At 36.6% G+C, this 15,057-nt stretch overlaps 1 protein-coding gene across 2 annotated transcripts in view; it reads left to right on the plus strand.

The window, feature by feature from the left end:
* The window catches only part of LOC104145966 (adhesion G protein-coupled receptor A3), a 281,143-nt gene that overhangs the window by 189,819 nt on the left and 76,267 nt on the right, over positions 1-15,057 (plus strand). The gene's annotated exons all lie outside the window — the stretch shown is intronic.

Below are 15,057 nucleotides of genomic sequence, written 5' to 3' on the forward strand. Positions count from 1 at the left end.
ATCCACTCTCTACCTGGATTTGATATATCATTGAGCACTATCATGAGATTAGTCCAGTCCTCCTTCCCTTTTATCCTCATCCAGAGGGCTCCGTTAGGTCTTACTATCCTCTGTTCTTGAATAGCAAAGAAAGTATATGCATCATAGATATATGGTGCATCACTGCCTCTATTTTTTGCCTGTATATCCTTCCCGACAGTGTTTTATTTATAGCTTGAGGAGACACTGTATAGGAGTCTCCTATACAGTGATAGAATGCTATTAAACTTTAAAAGAAAAAGTCCTCACTCTAAAACTGAAACCTAGTGACTTTAGTGAACTGTGCTAAATGACTGGGAAGTATGTCATGATCAGTGTATTGAGTACAGCATTTGTGATAGGAGGAAGAAAAGAGAGGAGAGGCCTGAATGAGAAAAGAGAACATCGTACGTCTTCTAAGGGCCTGTCCAATACTAAGAAAAAGGGTAGAATCTGGAAAAATACCAAGATAATGCTTGGAAATTGTAAGATCAGCGAGAAAAATTCTAACAAGTCTGAGCGTTGGGTCTTAAATAATTGGAGACTGTTATAATGAATAATTAAAAGATAGGATTGGAATCTGAAAGGGAATTGCTTTGTTGACAGAAATTTTAAATAGAGTTGGGTATGAAATGAAATGCATGTAGAGATTAGCAACAAGGACTGGCAAATTATTCCATGTGTACTGCAGATTAGAGAGCACATTTCAAATCTGTATGTACACTTCACAAACCAAGTTTGCGTATAGAGAAAAATAAAGGGAAAAATAAAGATGCTATAGAATATAGACTTTGCACAGAAAGCAACAAATCCATTGTTCTATACGATGCAGCTGGCATTAAATATGGAATGTTTTGCTAAGGAAAAAGCCACAAAAAGCATACTAGGAATGAGGCATTCCTCATTCACACTGGGCAAATCTCTAAAGTGGGTTTTTCCTCCTGTAACAGTGAGAAGGAGTTAATGAGTTGGGGGGAGGGAGGATGACCATTAGGTCTGTGGTTACATGAATCTGCTGCCCAAGATGCCTGTTTAGGGTAATGTGTAACAGCTGTGGCTGCTACTGCCTATGGACTGCAGTAATGACTGCAGAGCAACTGCTTTAATGCTGTGAACCCTGCGGGAGGAATTTGCTCTCTCCTTTACTCTGCAGTATGTAGAGCTAATTTACTTGGATGGCAAGGATATCCAGAGTTTCCTTTTAAATACTTGCTTGAGAATAGCATTTCTCCTATGAACACAGAATTAATTCAAAAAGCTGCACATTATCCATGTAGCCATTCAAAATTACTTTCTGGGTTATACCAATGGTTATTTTTTCCACAAATATTCTTGAAAATGTAAACATCTATTTTATAAAGCCATAAAGAGACTCTCAATGGTTGATATGTGGTTTCATTGAATCTCTCTGAAGCTGATATGTATGTTTTTACTATGGTGAAGGGACTGACTTTTTATTACCTTCATTACCTTTTTCTGAAGTGCTTCCTAAGAATTACAGGTCTCTTAACAACAAGGGTTTGGGGGCTTGTTACATAATAATGTGTGTAGTAGTTCATATTGTTATATAGTCCTTGAAAATCTCACTACACAAAACATAACATTCAAGAATAAAACACATGTGCTGGATCACATAATAAATATATAGTACACCCCAGTAGATGGAAAAAATCCTAGATTCTTGAATTGCTGATTTTTTTTTGGATAATAAACATAAAGTACAAGCTTTGATTTTTATAGAAGACTTGAGCTTCTTTACTGCTACCATTCTCCACCTGCCTGCTTTTCTATTTACAAGATTTTATTTAAAATACCGTAATTCTAGAGAGTTCTGCATATGTTGTATCTTTACGTTAGCAGTCCTCTGCATTTTTATTACAAATTCATACCACCCAGTGTCTTCACTAGGACTATTCATGGTCATTTCTATAATCACAAACATCATTTCTCTCCAGATCTGAGTGTATGTTTGATATGCCTTGCTGCCAGAGTCAGGGGGTTGAAGATGGTCTTTGATCTACAGTCACCGTTTAACAGGTCATTGACAGAAGTATCCCTAAACCTAGAGATTCTAATATGACAACTTAACCAAAAGAATAGACCTTCAACGTTTTGACTACAGTCTTTCAAGTAGAAGCAGCCCTCAGGCCCATTCCAGTGCCCTGCTGTGACAACAGTATGATGCTTAGCGCTTGAATATTAACTTTTTTGTGAGATTAGTTGTATTTGCCTCCTGCTGAGTTTCCATTGTCTTGTTTGCCATCTCCGTAAGGAGGATATAAGAGTATTTTTAGTGTGCTGAAGACTCTAGTAGGTCTTGGATCAAACGGACTACAACCGAGATCCCAACAAGTCCCAACTCGATACTGCAGTCTGTCTGCATCATATGATCTCCTCAGCACTGGTAAGACCATGTCTGGAGGGCAGTGTCCAGTTCTGGACAAGAAAGACATGGACATACTGGAGCTGGTCCAGCAAAGGGCAATAAAGATGATTAAGGGACCGGAGCATCTCTTGTACGGGGAGAGGCTGAGAGAGCTGGGACTCTTCAGCCTGGAGAAGGGAAAGCTCAGGGGAGATCTTATCAAAGGATATAAATTCCTTTTGTGGGAAGTAAAGAGGGTTGAGCCAGACTCATCTCAGTGATATCCAGTGACAGGATGCAATGGCCACAAATTGAAATAGAGGAAATTCCACTTAATCAGAAGAAAATATTTTTTTACTGTGAGGATGGTCTAACACTGGAGCAGGCTGCCCAGAGAGGTTCTGGATTCTCCATCCTTGGAGATACTCAAAACCTGACTGGATGTGGTCCTGAGCAACCTGCTCTTGCTGACCCTGCTTTGAACAAGGGGTCAGACTATAGATGATCTCTAGAGGTATCTTCAAGCCTCAATGATTCTGTGATTCTGATCTTTTCTTGGAGAGCTAGATAATGAGAGGGAACACAAGGAAATGATAGGGAACACTAGTAAAGCAATGCTAGAGATAACAATAGCACGCTTCATGGCTAGATAGTTGTAACTGCCTTAGCTATTTAATTTAATACGAAGTATAACATAAATACAAGTGTGCTGTTATGGATAAGGCTTCAGACTGGAACTCAGGAGGTCTGGGTTATGTTTTTGTCTGTAACCCATATTTTTTTGCATGATTATGCTTAAATCATCTGAATTCTCTGAGACTCAATTCTACAACCTGAGCAATTAAGGGATAATTACTACCTGTATGATTATGTAAAATGTAAATAAAGCAGTTTCAAATGTTTGAATAGACTATGTTGTAGGGCTGGAAAGTATTTTTTTAATTAACAAAAGAATTTGGTTTTAAGGAAGTTTGCTACAATGTTCAGTCCTCGTTGCATTTAACTGTAAGTTAAATTCATCGACAAACTCGGCAAATCAGTGAGTTCGTAATAGTTACATTTTTAAATAAAACAATTTAAAAGGTTATGCTTACTAATCTTGCAAAAATGTCTAAAACTATGCAAATAATTTTACATTAGAATTTACAATACCGTGTAAATTTTATGTTTACTACGAGAACAAGGGACACCACTATATTAGGTATTTACGTAACAGAAATTTTGCATTCCTACTTGGTTGCTTTTTTTGTCACGTGGGAAATGTTTTCAGTCTGTATTTGTGCCAAATTTATCTCTAGAGTAAGTCTAAATGAAAGCACTAAGTGAAGTTAGTCCTGAGATAAATTTGGCTGATTTTTTTTCTAATTTTATATAAATCCTATTGGCAGCAATTACTGACTTCAGACATCAAGATATAAGGGTGTAAACTACTTTGCATTAGTTCAGTTAAATATAAGACTGAGTTGCAAATTCTCTCCAGTATAAAGAGGTGTGAATTGAAATAATATACATCTCACTCGGCAGACTGCTATTGCAAGTATTATATGGTCATTTGAGACTTTTCTCTGCGCATTCGTCCCTTGAAATGCATACCTCCACAGATTGCTCACTCTGAACCCTATATGGAGCTTGTGGTCTTCCCTGATCTTTGGGAATTTTTTTCTTCTTTTTCTAAACTTGCATTTCATCCCCTATCAAGACTGCATTTTGGGGGGATATTATTTCTACTTGAAGGGTCAACAAATTTCAGGCATTAATTGCAAGTTTCCTTATACAGTGTTTTGTAAAAAACAAAGTTATGCTGGCTGTGTGTACTGGGAGCCAAGCAGGGCCAGAGTGACTGTCCTGTCTGTCTGACATCAATCACATGATACCGGCAAAAAGACAGATGGCATCTGTCGAGGCCAGTAGGACAGACACAGGGGGTTTTCCACAGGGCTGGTAAGCACAGCCACAAGGGCCTTCCAAAATGCAGCATGTGGCCAAGCGCTCACTGCTTGCACTCAGGAGCATGGCTAGGTCTCCCAAGAGCTTGCCCGGGCACGCTCTAACGGAAAAACGGTGTAGACAAGCTGTGAATTCATTCTCAAATCCATCCTCAAGACTACTCTTGCACAGTAGTGTGGAGGCAGCTTCTTGAAGGCAGAGTTAGGCTATCTTTACCCAGAGATCTTAGAAATGGGTCCTAAATTCCCTTAACTTCTCTGAGAAATCAAATGAATAAACTCTCCTTCTCATATTAAAACACATGCTGCTAGATCCCCAAAAAACTCCTTGTCATCTCTTTGGAACCAAATGCATATTGTTAATTAGCGTTATTGATGAGTGGAAGTACTTTTTTTTTTTTTCTTATTAACCACAGTTATAGTGAGTTTTCCACATTAATTCAATGTATTTTCTCAACATTCTGGTATCCTGCTACGAAATTCTATCTTGGAGTGATGAAAGTGGTTTTCTTTGGTGTTATTAGGAGATGGGTTTTTTTTCTCCAATTTCCTGCCTCCAGAAGAGGTGGGACATTTTGTTCCATTGTAACCATGAGACTGTTAAACCTGGAAACCTCAGGATTATTAAATTCTGAAGTTTGGTTTCTATCTCCTCCCATTGTGTTTTCAAGATCTCATCATGAAGTTCTCTATACATTTCCTTAAAGATTTTTCAGTGAAAGCTTCACTGAATTTTCATGTTGGAGAATCAAAAGAAAGTTCAGAATTGCTGGCTAAACAGGTCACTGATTTTCACCCATCGTTTCTGTTCTCTATTACCCTTTTTAAAGAGCATAATTCAGCAATTGTAGTATTATCTGTAGTATATGAATACAACTTCTTCTAATAAGATGAGTTACTATGCATGCCCTTATGGCTGCTATGGGAGTAATTTGGTGTACAAGCTAGCCATTCAAAAATAGAGCATAACATGTAAACACACTGACAAAACCATATTCTCTGCTACAAAGCACGTATGCCTTCCTGAAAACCAGAAACAAAGCCAGCCAGTTGGGACTGATAAAAGCATCATAGTTTATTAATTCCCAATTCATCTGGCAGCTTCTTTGAATAATAGTGTAAATACAAATATAAAATGTGCCCTTAAAAGGGCACATCCTACAAAATTTCTCTGTCTGTAATGTCAGGTATTCTGGTGGAAGCCTTTACTAAGTAGGTAATGTGGATTGTTGCTGAATGATCTGTATTGCAGAAATATGAAATAATCTTACATAAGTCTCATGAGGTTTATCCCATCATCCTCTCCAAACTTCTCTGGTAAGGCAAGCACTGACCTATTTCTGCTACAAGTTTTTTGAAGGCCTAGATACTTCTTTTCTTATTATGTCCTTATGCACAACATACTCGCTTGGCATATTCCCAGAGTGTGCTCCCATCTCGAAGACTGGTTTGCAGAAACTCTTTTGGGATTTCATGGAATAGTCAGAAAGGAATTTCTCTATCCAGATCTCTGCATGTATATAAATTTTTTCACCTTTTGCTGAATTTCAGTGGGTTACTGGATTTTGCTGTGCTGCTGAGAAAGGTACGTTATAATGAACATTAAATTGGAGTCATTTTTTCACGCAGATCATGAATTGTCAGAACCTATGTAATTCATAAGTCTAAGCTAATTTCACTTTCATATGAAAGCCATTTATCAGTTCAAAGCATTGTTTAAATTATATATATCCAGAATATATCCAGAGGAAAAGGAATGTATCCCTCTAGACTATATCTAGAGGAAAACACACAACTATCGTGCTCTCTCAATGTCTTGCCTATATTCTTTGCCTTGGCTCTCCATGGAGGCTCAGACTGGTTATATGATTGATTTGTATTTTAGTCTTGGCAGCATGCTGCTTTTCTTCAGTCAAAACCTTCTCCTTGGAGGTTTTTTTTCTTAGACATCCCATGCCATGCCATGCCATGCCAGTCACACAATCCGTTATTCACCATCATAGCCAACAAAGTAATGCTTTCACCAAGCAAAAATCTATGATAGAGTACTTCACTTCATGGATAAATTCTGCAAAAAAGTAAAATATGTTTTTCCTTTTATTCATGATTTGCATTTATTACTATTGTTACTTCTGCTCTAAACCCTTTCGTTGTAAACATAATTTATTTCTAATTTATTATCATTATTGAATATTGAATGATCCAAATAGCAGATGAAAGATATCTGCAGTTAGTATGCATAAATTATAACTTATCAGTCCACTGAAATTAGGTCTGAAATGTTTGTGCAGGATGTGGAAAGCCAATATAATTTACATATAATGCTCTTTCTTTCACAGAATCTTATTGCACTAGGAGAAGGATGTGTCAGTATGTACAATTACATTTTTATTTGCAAGCCACGTATCAAATAAAAAGATTGTTTTACACTAATCAACCTGGCTGCTGGGCTTGCTGTTACTAGTAGCCAGTGAACCATCATGAGAAGTTTCAATTATTGGTTGAATGTCAGGTGGGAGATTATTTTTGAAAATATTTGTGTGTGCTGAATTTGTTCAGATCTGATAGTCTTTACGGAATGGTGGCTGAGTATCATCAATGACCTTTTTAATGACAACATTCTTTAATTTGGTGATAAATTTATTTTGCGTTAAAATACCTAAGCTTTAAGTGTTTATTGGTCAAAACAAGATCTGAAGTGCAAACAAATAACTACAAATTATGTTCATTTTTTGAATGTACTGTAAGCAAATAAGATAATCTTTTTCTTTGATGGAAGTACACTAGGGCTGCTTTAAGGCTCTTGTAACGCAGCACAGCTATATATTAAACAACAGCATTATTATCATGTCTACTCACTTAAGTCCATTTTAAACGCATACATTTTGGCTTGTCAGGAGTGGGCATAGTTGGCCTCCGTTTACTTCAAGATAAGCTTGGCTGCTAGTGATCTAATTATCTGCAAAATGGCCCATTCTTTTTAGTTTCAGTCTAACTTTTGAATCCAATAGAGTGAGTTCATTTTGAATTCCTCTTGCTTGATGGTTTGCATACAGTGCATGTTGGACTAGGTAGTCTTTGCCCAGGAGATGCTGACTGAAGCAAGAGTCACATTTTTTGGCACAGATAAGGTGGAATCATAATTTCTTAAAATCTATTGTTCATCTTCTAAGGATGTAGACATAGCATGTGAATTTTTGCAGATTTTGAAAGCTTCCATGTTTGCTTAGGCTTGAAAAAGGTTGACAGACCTCCTCCTGCACAGCTTTTAAGGCTTCCAGCTTTCCCTGTTTTCCCAACCTGGCATAATGCACCTTGATTTGCTGATAGAACTATGCAACGTTTGTGTCTGTTTTTGTTTCTTGTGGCCTGTACCTGCATTCCCAGTGTGAAAGCTTACCTTAAACCTCTCTTGTATTATGCTGCATCTTCTATTGATGTTGCCTCGTAAACGTCCAAGACGGTATCAGTTCTACTACTCAGCACTGCTACCCACAGCATTAATGGGGAAGCATGTTCCAGAAGCGCCACAAGTGCCTTTTAACATCATTCATTTGTTGGATTAAGACTCATGCTCGCAATATGATGGACAGATAGCTTTGGGTTGGTAACTCACATTGTATACTTTCTTCCTGCAATTGTCTTATTTGTTTTCTGTAGTCATCCATTGAAATGCTGTCAGGACTAGGAATTACGGCTTACTGGGTGTATGCCAGTACATTTCTAATATCCAAATGTTTTGCGCAACTAACGTTTATTTCCTCAGATTTCTTTACTATTTCTGTTGCTAATTCAATGTGTTCAGGTTCTATTTAAACTTCTTTGAGGGGAGATCACACTCAGATATTTCTTCCAGATCTCATTATAAGCAAGGCTACAACATATTCTTGGTCTTTCCAAATTCTCGGTATTTGCAGATCTGCTTCAGTTCACTAGGAACTTCTCAGTATCACATCTCCCTGTCGTCCCAGATGCTTATGCATGTCCCATATCCCTCATGTCCCACACTCAGCAGTTAGATAGTATCAGCTGACATTTGAGAACTTTGGAGTCTGATTTGTCTTTATTTGTTGTCTTCTCAGTTCTCTCTGATTTTTAATATAAGGTATAGAGATTCAAAATCAGATAGGCAGAGGATAACTGGTACAGCACATAATAGACTATCAAGTACCCTGCCTAATTAAACTTAATACATGCAAAAGCTTGGCATAGATGGACTTTAGATGCTGTAACTAAGAGATAACTCTTAGGCAACTGAGGAGCACTTTAATTACGAATGCTTCGTGAAAAAGAGGACAATGACAGTATGCATAGACTGATTACACAAATAAGTTCCAGCTCCAAATAGATAACATACATAGAAACTACACCAAAAATAAACATCATGTAAGTAAGAGCAAAAGTAGCAGAAACAAAACTGTTCAATGCCATCCAGTTTTCATTCTGAAATTCCTGAGAAAGCAACTCATATGAAAAGAATATCACCTGCAAAAAGATATGGATGAGTCTTTCTGACTCAAGATATAGCCAACTTAGTCCTTCTTAATACAAGAAAGCACTGTTTGGCAACCTAGTTTACTGGTTATTTCATAGACTCTACTGGATAAATTCAAAATCATACTACAAATGTAGGTCAAAATCTGCACCTGCAGAGCTTTGAATTCAGTATATAAAATCACTGTTTTGGCATGTTGTAAATGCCATGCCCAAATCAAAGTCAAACTGAAGCTCACAAACACCTTCTGTGGTCCTGAAATAAAATTTGTTTTAATAGAGTTTTGAATTTTTAAAGTAGCAGAAAATCATGTGGATTGCCCATCAATTTAGATTTTGTCATTAACAATATATGCAGTTGCACCTCAGAATTTCCTTTTGTCAAGAGTTTTCCAGTCAAAATATGAACAATTTTAGCTTTTCAGAATACCCCATTCTAACTTTGATTTAATATAATTTCCAATTCTCTGGTTCCAAGCACCCATCAGGTATGTATAATAGAAAATCTCTCTCTTTTTGAAGATTTCTACTACTAACTTTGTATCATGCATTCCAAATTTTCTTAAGAATGCAATATTTATTTCATGGACTAATAACCATGTTTGATAGAAGATTTGAACATGATTTTTTATCCTGCATTATTTTCCTGTTCTTGAATATTTTAAGTATTTATTACCAGTTCATAAAAAAATTATTCCTTATAAATTCCTAGAAAATGGAACACTTCAAACTATTAAGAAAAGAAACTAAATTTTCAGTTGTACAAGCAGGATAATTTTTGCCAGGGCTCAGTCTACTTACTTTTTATTTCTGTAAAAATCTATTGCTTTTCATGTGCTCATCAGACCTAAAACCCATATGTATTCTGTTACATCTGCAATAATAAATAGTCTAAGAGATGGAAACAGTGCTGAGGTAGAGATGGCTCAAATTCACCTTTCGTCAGACCCTCAATAGACAATGTTTTTTCAGATACCTTCAGAGAAAATAGTTTTGTTTTACATAAAAATGAACAATTTCCCAAAACCTCTATACCAAATTATTTTTGAATGTGGCAAAGGCACGTTCCTTCATGATAACTAAAATTCTAAATGTGAAGTATCTGGATTTGAACTTATGTTTTAGAAAGCAAACCATGTAAGGATACTCTTAAACCTTGAAAACTGGATAAAGAATGGATGAAATGCTAGTCCCACTCTAAAATTCCCATGCAGTTCTATGTAGCCAGGGTTTCTTCCATGCCAGGCTTCTTTTAGTAAATTCTATCATTGCATTAAGTTGGAGCATGCAAGCACAAGGCAAGAAAGAGGAATAATGTTAATATTCTTTTTGCCAAAGTAACATTATCCCTAAGCTGCAGATATGTAAATAATGCTTAATGCAGTTAAAACAAAAGAGTAATGCAGTTAAAATTTAAAGTAAAATTTAGTCCTACAAAACTCCCCTTGAATTTGAGAGTTGAGATATTGGTGCATACTGTAATCTCCGTTATCTGCTGGCAGCTGCAGAACCTATGGGCAGTGTGTCAGTCCTAGCGTCACAGTGCACAGCAGGCAGACGGAGGAGATATGGCGACAAAGCCAAAATTCATTCAGCAAAGGAATGTAATTGAATATACTTTGTCTATTCCTAACTCTCATTTCATTTATGAACTTTGCCTGGTCCAGCTCCTGTCTTCTGTGTGTACTTTTTCCAGTTCCCTTATTTAATTCATCCTTCGCATTTGTTAGCTGTTTATTCCATACAAAAGTAAGGACCAGTTTGTGTGTTCTCTTACAGCATTTTGAAGCTGTACTCCTAGTCAAACATTTTTTTCCCCCCAAAATAAACCATTACCAATTGTGAAGCAGCTTAAAATGTCAGTGTGCATTTTTAAATCAAAAACTGCATATTTTTAAAAGCGTAGACGAGGCCTTTACTAATACTGGATTTTTTTGTAGACGCAGCTGACAGGACGGTACTGCACGAGTCTGGTGGTGCACAAGGAGAAGCGGAAGCTTCTGTCTTTTGCTGTGTTATATCTGGGCTGATGAAAATACAAAATCAGAAATAACGCCTTGGCACCTAAGTAAGAAATTACATCCCAAATGAACGTGATTAGAGTCAAGCTGCTGATTAAAACAATGCCATTTGAGCACAGTCATTTTTGAAGTAGAATTTCATTTAAAATACTCATTTTTATGACATAAAGCTGAAGTTGGTTGATTTAAGACCGTGTTAAACTTGTAAAATGAAGTCATCTTCCAAAAATTATGCTTTGGCAGTTTTCTTCTAATTCCTGGAACATACAGGGTAGCAAAAAGAACTTCAGGGGCTTTATGCTTCTGCTGTAGGACCAAAGAACAATTACAGGTTTAATCACCTTTGTGGTGGTTGTGGCTGGTAAAATCTCCCAGGCAATTTGCAGGAACCATTTTATAGTTCCATTTTGGTTATATAGAGCTGAGAAAAAACTTCTTCACTGTGAGGGTGACAGAGCATTGGAACAGGTTGCCCAGAGAGGTGGTGGAGTCTCCTTCGCTGGAGATATTCAAAAGCCGTCTGGATGTGATCCTGGGCAATATGCTCTAGGTGACCCTGCTTGAGCAGGGAGGTTGGACTAGATGATCTCCAGAGGTCCCTTCCAACCTAAACGATTCTGTGATTCTGTGATAGGCACCAGTCTACAAATCACTCTACTACTCGCCTGCCTTGTAGCATTTGGATAGTTCATTTCTGAGCTATCTGTTGCTACTGAAGTAGACCATAGTGTTTCCATAGAGATGATCTCTTTCTTTTATCTCTTGTCGTATAATCCTTTCCATGCAACTGATTAAATACTCTATCAGAGCAGTGGGCAAAATTCTGTTCTGACACCTACCCAGTGATTCTGAGTTTTAATTTTGTGCATTTCTACATGGATGGTGATCCTTTGATCTGTGTCTTCAGAAAATCAGAGCATTGTGAGGCAATGCATAAATGTGGGAGCAGTTTTGCCTTTTAAATAGTCTACTGTTAAGCAGTTCGTACACAGGTATAGTTTGTTGTCTGGATCATAGGCTTTAAGAAGAGAGTTTAAAATCATGTTTTAGAACTTTACACTTAAAGTTGCGGGAGCTAATGGATGAGGGCATAGGCACTTAGGAAGGGGCTGACCCTCTCTCTGTGATGCTGGAAACCTGTTTTGTCTGCCGTGAGTTGATGCAATGAACGCTAGCAAAGCAATTATGTATATCAAATATAATAGCAAATATCTACATGAAAATGACAACCTGTTGAGATTTTTAGAAAATTCAATGCAATTTCAAAGTGAAGCAAAGTTTACTTTAGATCAGAGACATTGCGTGCCGCTTGCATTACGGAGATAAAATGTGTGGTCCTGACTTGATTCAGCTGCTCATGGTCTGGCTCTGGCACCTGATTCCTATGAGATAAACACAAATATGTACACAAAACTGACTTTCTGGGTGTCTGCCTTCCCTTGCAGTGTATCTGAGGTAATTTACTGCTGAACAGAGACAAGAAAATCAATTGGGCATTTACCATATAAGCAAAAGGATGTATGTAGGAGGTTCTTCTGGCCTGTCATAATCCATGTCACCATCCTCTTTATCAGTGTTTTGCCAAAGAAACTTGGTTCTTAACAATAAATGATCCTATTTTGTACAAGCTTTGGCCTTCACTCAGTGCTTCTGCCTCTCTTGGTGTCAGTGGAAGCTGTTCATTGATTAAGCAACCTTCAATGTTAGAGTAAATGTTCCTACTGGATGTGGAATCATACAATCATTTGTATGTTTACTGAAAAGCAGAAAGGAGGCTGCAGCAAATCCTTAAATGCTGTAAATCAGTATTTTTCAGTGGCTGATGATCTGCATCATTCTTTCTTGAACTGTCAGTATTATATAGGTGCCATCTCAACTCATCTGAAAGTGTTTTCTTTTTATGTAAAAGAATGGGCAGACATTAACTTGCATGCATTCTGGTCATTCTGTTAGACGATTCTGTTTCCAGAAGGTATATACAAGCAAGTGATAATTAACATTCACAGTGTGAAATTCTTAACTTTCCTTCACATCTGGCAAAGAGGTATGATATACGGCAAACTGCAAAATTACAGTTCTTTGTGAATCAAATTCTGCCAGAGTAACATCTAGGTGAAGTTTTTGCTTGGTGCAAATCCAGCTATATTAATTGACTAAAGCATATGCTACATTTTCAGCAGGGTATCAAGTTACTGCAGAATGTATATTGTATATGTCTTGTATATATAGTCCTTCCTCTGTGTTGATTATTTAAAACTAGCATATAAAAAAAGTACTTTTTTAGCTATTCTAAGAAATTATTTTAAAATAACAAGCATAGCTCTTTTTAGGCTTTCTTATGTTTAACTATTCAGTTTTATGTTTAACATACCATTTTATACAAATGCTTATTTGTATGCGTTTTAAAGAAGAGAGGAGGGATTTACAAGCAACGATTTAATTTTTTTTAATTTCAGGTGATGTCTGTTGCTTAAGTGTAGTTGTGTTAGCTTAATAACCAATCAGTTTATTCATTCCAAAGAAGTAATAATGTCTGAAAAGAAAGCATACAGTTCATTGTAGTTGTCAAAATTATAAATAAGCCCCACAGAACTCTAGGTGTAATTTACAATGTTATACCTATACATTTATCAAGAATGATTATACAGATCAATCTAAGTAGAAATATAATCATATTCTTCATGTATATACTTAAGATTGTGGAAAAATGCATCTTCTCCAATGAGTATAGTTGAATAACTCATAATAATATGATAATTAAATAATTACATTAATAAGAATCACACTTATTTGTCAATTCTTTAGTCCTGAACACCACAATGCAGTCTTAATCTAAAAGATTATTTTGATGGCAGGTAGACAGAAATTTTATTTGCAAAAGGGACTGAGCACCTACAGTTCCTGCTCTCCACAAGGACAATGTTGAGGTCTTGCCCCACTGGATAATCAGACCATAGGTGTCGTTAAGTATTTTTTTCACTGATTTAAGCCTTTCTCTCCTGTTTCTTAATAGAAAAGTAATGGACTTAAGATATTAATTCATTTAGTCCTTCACGAGCAAAACCTGAGTACACAGCCATAGTACTGCAGATATGTCTGATATGGTTTCAGAACATAAAAAAAGAGAAAATGTATTTGAGAAACATGAGACTATCTACTGAACTATATTAAATAGGAAATGGGCAATACATTCTTGAGCTGATGCTTAGCTATGTAATGTTTATTAAAACTTTTCATTGCATTCCATTTTTTGAATCGATATGTTTGATTTTCTTTGTGAGAATAATCTTTCATCTCAACTATTTCTGTCAAAATTTTCCTCATGATTTTGACTGGAGACAGCTCTCTAAAGGTTTTAGTTGTTTTTGGTTACTACATTGCTGCATTTACTACTGAAACGAATTGGTATATTGCTCCTTTTTTCTATTAGATCTGAAAAGCTAAGGCATGGATGAAATTCCCATTCTGGGGAAAGTCTCAGTTCAAGTACAAAGTATTCTCTTCCGTTAGACATCTAAATAATGTATAATCAAGTCTAATACTTCTGTAAGCATTCTAGGAGATCTGCTGTTATTTTGCCTACTTATTTGGGCAGAATGTGATCAAGTTTATGCTGCCTCTTATCTGTAAACTTTGTTCGCTCCCATGGCCACAGCCCAGCAACTCCAGCCTCTTTTTGGCTGTGCTCCATTATTTGCTGCAGCACATGCATTTGGGAGGATCTCTGCAAAATAGCAAACTATGGAGCAAGAGGCTCTGGGCCACACCGAAATTAACAGTCTGCATCATGGTAGAGATGTTATATGTTAACCATAACCAAGAGAAAAAATAGTAGCTTAGTTAAGTAGCCAGGGGTGCTGTGTACGATATGAGATCATAAAGACAGATTAAGGTTTTGAAAAAGGGACAAATTGTGATACCTCTCCTTAAAATCATGGATGAGAAAAGGATATAAAAGCATAAGTAGAAAAAAAAATCTACTGAGCACTCTCTTTTTGCAATGCTTTGTAGCCCTTATAACATTCTTTATTGTAACCCAGCTGTGAAATGCACAAAGATAATAAATACAGGAGTATTGCTTCAGATATTCAAACTAGTACATACAACAGCTCCTGCTTGCAGACTCTATTTTACTATCCACTTCTCTCTACCTTAGACAATTATGAATTTCTCTTAGGAACAGGTAGTTCATTATGTAGTTACTTACCTATCT

Source organism: Struthio camelus, chromosome 7, assembly GCF_040807025.1.
Source record: "Struthio camelus isolate bStrCam1 chromosome 7, bStrCam1.hap1, whole genome shotgun sequence".
In the NCBI taxonomy this organism is placed as follows: Eukaryota; Metazoa; Chordata; class Aves; order Struthioniformes; family Struthionidae; genus Struthio; species Struthio camelus.